Genomic DNA, 6,006 nt, shown 5'->3' with positions numbered 1-6,006 from the left:
GGTTTGAGTTTGTGTTGGTTTTGATGGTTTGGTTTGGGTTTGTGTTGGTTTTATGGTTTGGTTTGAGTTTGTGTTGGTTTGGTTTGGGTTTGTGTTGGTTTTGATTGGTTTGGTTTGAGTTTGTGTTGGTTTGGGGTTGTGTTGGTTTTGATTGGTTTGGTTTGGGGTTGTGTTGGTTTGTGTTGGTTTTGATTGGTTTGGGGTTGTGTTGGTTTTGATTGGTTTGGTTTGAGTTTGTGTTGGTTTGGGGTTGTGTTGGTTTTGATTGGTTTGGTTTGGGGTTGTGTTGGTTTGTGTTGGTTTTGATTGGTTTGGTTTGGGTTGTGTGTTGGTTTTGATTGGTGTGGTTTGGGTTTGTGTTGGTTTTGATTGGTTTGGTTTGATTGTGTGTTGGTTTTGATTGGTTTGGTTTGGGGTTTGTGTGGTTTTGATTGGTTGGTTTGGGTTTGTGTTGGTTTGGTTGGGTTTGTGTTGGTTTTGATTGGTTTGGTTTGGGTTTGTGTTGGTTTTGATTGGTTTGGTTTGGGTTTGTGTTGGTTTGTGTTGGTTTGGGTTTTGATTGGTTTGGGTTTGTGTTGGTTTTGATTGGTTTGGTTTGATTTTGTGTTGGTTTTGATTGGTTTGGTTTGGGTTTGTGTTGGTTTTGATTGGTTTGGTTTTGGTTTGTGTTGGTTTGGTTGGGTTTGTGTTGGTTTTGATTGGTTTGGTTTGGGTTTGTGTTGGTTTTGATTGGTTTGGTTTGGGTTTGTGTTGTTTTTAATTGATTTGGGTTTGTGTTGGTTTGTGTTGGTTTGGGTTTTGATTGGTTTGTTTTGGGATTGTGTTGGTTTTGATTGGTTTGGTTTGAGTTTGTGTTGGTTTTGATTGGTTTGGTTTGGGTTTGTGTTGGTTTTGATTGGTTTGGTTTGGGTTTGTGTTGGTTTTGATTGGTTTGGTTAGATTTTGTGTTGGTTTTGATTGGTTAGGTTTGGGTTTGTGTTGGTTTTGATTGGTTTGGTTTGGGTTTGTGTTGGTTTGGTTGGGTTTTGTGTTGGTTTGATTGGTTTTGGTTTGGGTTTGTGGTTGATTTTGATTGTTTGGTTTGGGTTGTGTTGTTTTTAATTGATTTGGGTTTGTGTTGGTTTGGGTTTTGATTGGTTTGGTTTGGGATTGTGTTGGTTTTGATTGGTTTGGTTTGGGTTTGTGTTGGTTTTGGGTGTGTTGGTTTTGATTGGTTTGGTTTGGGAGTTTTGGTTGTTTTTAATTGATTTTGGGTTTGTGTTGGTTTGTGTTGGTTGGGTTTTGATTGGTGTTTGGTTGGGGTTGTGTTGGTTTTGATTGGTTTGGTTTTGAGTTGTGTTTGGGTTTTGATTGGGTTTGGTTTGGGTTTGTGTTGGTTTTGATTGGTTTGGTTAGATGTTGTGTTGGTTTTGATTGGTTAGGTTTTGGGGTTTGTGTTGGTTTTGATTGGGTTTGGTTTGGGTTTGTGTTGGTTTGGTTGGGTTTGTGTTGGTTTTGATTGGTTTGGTTTGGGTTTGAGTTGGTTTAGATTGGTTTGGTTTGGGTTTGTGTTAGTTTTGATTGGTTTGGTTTGGGTTTGTGTTGGTTTTGATTGGTTTGGTTTGATTTTGTGTTGGTTTTGATTGGTTTGGTTCGGTTTGGGTTTGTGTTGGTTTTGATTGGTTTGGTTTGGGTTTGTGTTGGTTTGTGTTTGGTTTGGTGTTGGTTTTGATTGGTTTGGTTTGGGTTTGTGTTGGTTTTGATTGGTTTGGTTTGGGTTTGTGTTGGTTTGGTTGGGTTTGTGTTGGTTTTGATTGGTTTGGTTTGAGTTTGTGTTGGTTTTGATTGGTTTGGTTTGGTTTGGGTTTGTGTTGGTTTTGATTGGTTTGGTTTGGGTTTGTGTTGGTTTGGTTGGGTTTGTGTTGGTTTTGATTGGTTTGGTTTGGGTTTGTGTTGGTTTTGATTGGTTTGGTTTGGGTTTGTGTTGTTTTTAATTGATTTGGGTTTGTGTTGGTTTGTGTTGGTTTGGGTTTTGATTGGTTTGGTGTGGGATTGTGTTGGTTTTGATTGGTTTGGTTTGAGTTTGTGTTGGTTTTGATTGGTTTGGTTTGGGTTTGTGTTGGTTTTGATTGGTTTGGTTAGGGTTTGTGTTGGTTTTGATTGGTTTGGTTAGATTTTGTGTTGGTTTTGATTGGTTAGGTTTGGGTTTGTGTTGGTTTTGATAGGTTTGGTTTGGGTTTGTGTTGGTTTGGTTGGGTTTGTGTTGGTTTTGATTGGTTTGGTTTGGGTTTGTGTTGGTTTTGATTGGTTTGGTTTGGGTTTGTGTTGGTTTTGATTGGTTTGGTTTGGGTTTGTGTTGGTTTGGGGTTGTGTTGGTTTTGATTGGTTTGGTTTGGGTTTGTGTTGGTTTTGATTGGTTTGGTTTGGGTTTGTGTTGGTTTGGTTTGGGGTTGTGTTGGTTTTGATTGGTTTGGTTTGGGTTTGTGTTGGTTTTGATTGGTTTGGTTTGGGTTTGTGTTGGTTTGGTTTGGGGTTGTGTTGGTTTTGATTGGTTTGGTTTGGGTTTGTGTTGGTTTTGATTGGTTTGGTTTGGGTTTGTGTTGGTTTTGATTGGTTTGGTTTGGGGTTGTGTTGGTTTTGATTGGTTTGGTTTGAGTTTGTGTTGGTTTTGATGGGTTTGGTTTGGGTTTGTGTTGGTTTGGGGTTGTGTTGGTTTTGATTGGTTTGGTTTGGGTTTGTGTTGGTTTTGATTGGTTTGGTTTGGGTTTGTGTTGTTTGGTTTGGGTTTGTGTTGGTTTGGTTTGGGGTTGTGTTGGTTTTGATTGGTTTGGTTTGGGTTTGTGTTGGTTTTGATTGGTTTGGGGTTGTGTTGGTTTTGATTGGTTTGGTTTGAGTTTGTGTTGGTTTTGATGGGTTTGGTTTGGGTTTGTGTTGGTTTGGGGTTGTGTTGGTTTTGATTGGTTTGGTTTGGGTTTGTGTTGGTTTTGATTGGTTTGGTCTGGGTTTGTGTTGGTTTGGTTTGGGTTTGTGTTGGTTTTGATTGGTTTGGTTTGGGTTTGTGTTGGTTTTGATTGGTTTGGTTTGGATTTGTGTTGGTTTGGTTTGGGGTTGTGTTGGTTTTGATTGGTTTGGTTTGGGGTTGTGTTGGTTTTGATTGGTTTGGTTTGAGTTTGTGTTGGTTTTGATTGGTTTGGTTTGAGTTTGTGTTGGTTTTGATTGGTTTGGTTTGGGTTTGTGTTGGTATGGTTTGGGGTTGTGTTGGTTTTGATTGGTTTGGTTTGGGTTTGTGTTGGTTTTGATTGGTTTGGTTTGGGTTTGTGTTGTTTTTAATTGATTTGGGTTTGTGTTGGTTTGTGTTGGTTTGGGTTTTGATTGGTTTGGTTTGTGTTTGTGTTGGTTTGGGTTTCGATTGGTTTGGTTTGGGTTTGTGTTGGTTTGGTTTGGGGTTGTGTTGGTTTTGATTGGTTTGGTTTGAGTTTGTGTTGGTTTTGATTGGTTTGGTTTGGGTTTGTGTTGGTTTTGATTGGTTTGGTTTGGGTTTGTGTTGGTTTTGATTGGTGTGGTTTGGGTTTGTGTTGGTTTTGATTGGTTTGGTTTGATTTTGTGTTGGTTTTGATTGGGTTTGTGTTGGTTTTGATTGGTTTGGTTTGAGTTTGTGTTGGTTTGGGTTTTGATTGGTTTGGTTTGGGTTTGTGTTGGTTTGTGTTGGTTTGGGTTTTGATTGGTTTGGTTTGGGGTTGTGTTGGTTTTGATTGGTTTGGTTTGAGTTTGTGTTGGTTTTGATTGGTTTGGTTTGGGTTTGTGTTGGTTTTGATTGGTTTGGTTTGAGTTTGTGTTGGTTTGGTTTGGGTTTGTGTTGGTTTTGATTGGTTTGGTGTGAGTTTGTGTTGGTTTGGGTTTTGATTGGTTTGGTTTGGGTTTGTGTTGGTTTGGTTTGGGGTTGTGTTGGTTGTGATTGGTTTGGTTTGAGTTTTGTGTGGTTTTGATTGGTTTGGTTTGGGTTTGTGTTGGTTTTGATTGGTTTGGTTTGTGTTTTGTGGGTTTTGTTTGGTTTGGTTTGGGTTTGTGTTGGTTTTGATTGGTTTGGTTTGGGTTTGTGTTGGTTTTGATTGGTTTGGTTTGATTTTGTGTTGGTTTTGATTGGTTTGGTTTGGGTTTGTGTTGGTTTTGATTGGTTTGGTTTGGGTTTGTGTTGGTTTGGTTGGGTTTGTGTTGGTTTTGATTGGTTTGGTTTGGGTTTGTGTTGGTTTTGATGGGTTTGGTTTGGGTTTGTGTTGTTTTTAATTGATTTGGGTTTGTGTTGGTTTGTGTTGGTTTGGGTTTTGATTGGTTTGGTTTGGGATTGTGTTGGTTTTGATTGGTTTGGTTTGAGTTTGTGTTGGTTTTGATTGGTTTGGTTTGGGTTTGTGTTGGTTTTGATTGGTTTGGTTTGGGTTTGTGTTGGTTTTGATTGGTTTGGTTAGATTTTGTGTTGGTTTTGATTGGTTAGGTTTGGGTTTGTGTTGGTTTTGATTGGTTTGGTTTGGGTTTGTGTTGGTTTGGTTGGGTTTGTGTTGGTTTTGATTGGTTTGGTTTGGGTTTGTGTTGGTTTTGATTGGTTTGGTTTGGGTTTGTGTTGTTTTTAATTGATTTGGGTTTGTGTTGGTTTGTGTTGGTTTGGGTTTTGATTGGTTTGGTTTGGGATTGTGTTGGTTGTGATTGGTTTGGTTTGGGTTTGTGTTGGTTTGGGGTTGTGTTGGTTTTGATTGCTTTGGTTTGGGTTTGTGTTGTTTTTAATTGATTTGGGTTTGTGTTGGTTTGTGTTGGTTTGGGTTTTGATTGGTTTGGTTTGGGGTTGTGTTGGTTTTGATAGGTTTGGTTTGAGTTTGTGTTGGTTTTGATTGGTTTGGTTTGGGTTTGTGTTGGTTTTGATTGGTTTGGTTTGAGTTTGTGTTGGTTTGGTTTGGGTTTGTGTTGGTTTTGATTGGTTTGGTTTGAGTTTGTGTTGGTTTGGGTTTTGATTGGTTTGGTTTGGGTTTGTGTTGGTTTGGTTTGGGGTTGTGTTGGTTTTGATTGGTTTGGTTTGAGTTTGTGTTGGTTTTGATTGGTTTGGTTTGGGTTTGTGTTGGTTTTGATTGGTTTGGTTTGAGTTTGTGTTGGTTTTGATTGGTTTGGTTTGGGTTTGTGTTGGTTTTGATTGGTGTGGTTTGGGTTTGTGTTGGTTTTGATTGGTTTGGTTTGATTTTGTGTTGGTTTTGATTGGTTTGGTTTGGGTTTGTTTTGGTTTTGATTGGTTTGGTTTGGGTTTGTGTTGGTTTTGATTGGTTTGGTTTGGGTTTGTGTTGGTTTGTGTTGGTTTGGGTTTTGATTGGTTTGGGTTTGTGTTGGTTTTGATTGGTTTGGTTTGATTTTGTGTTGGTTTTGATTGGTTTGGTTTGGGTTTGTGTTGGTTTTGATTGGTTTGGTTTGGGTTTGTGTTGGTTTGGTTGGGTTTGTGTTGGTTTTGATTGGTTTGGTTTGGGTTTGTGTTGGTTTTGATTGGTTTGGTTTGGGTTTGTGTTGTTTTTAATTGATTTGGGTTTGTGTTGGTTTGTGTTGGTTTGGGTTTTGATTGGTTTGGTTTGGGATTGTGTTGGTTTTGATTGGTTTGGTTTGAGTTTGTGTTGGTTTTGATTGGTTTGGTTTGGGTTTGTGTTGGTTTAGATTGGTTTGGTTTGGGTTTGTGTTGGTTTTGATTGGTTTGGTTAGATTTTGTGTTGGTTTTGATTGGTTAGGTTTGGGTTTGTGTTGGTTTTGATTGGTTTGGTTTGGGTTTGTGTTGGTTTGGTTGGGTTTGTGTTGGTTTTGATTGGTTTGGTTTGGGTTTGTGTTGGTTTTGATTGGTTTGGTTTGGGTTTGTGTTGTTTTTAATTGATTTGGGTTTGTGTTGGTTTGGGTTTTGATTGGTTTGGTTTGGGATTGTGTTGGTTTTGATTGGTTTGGTTTGGGTTTGTGTTGGTTTGGGGTTGTGTTGGTTTTGATTGGTTTGGTTTGGGTTTGTGTTGTTTT

The sequence above is a fragment of the Pygocentrus nattereri genome, chromosome 9, assembly GCF_015220715.1.
Source record: "Pygocentrus nattereri isolate fPygNat1 chromosome 9, fPygNat1.pri, whole genome shotgun sequence".
Classification (NCBI taxonomy): Eukaryota; Metazoa; Chordata; class Actinopteri; order Characiformes; family Serrasalmidae; genus Pygocentrus; species Pygocentrus nattereri.
The sequence above is the reverse complement of the archived record's forward strand: the minus strand, read 5'-3'. Positions refer to the sequence as shown.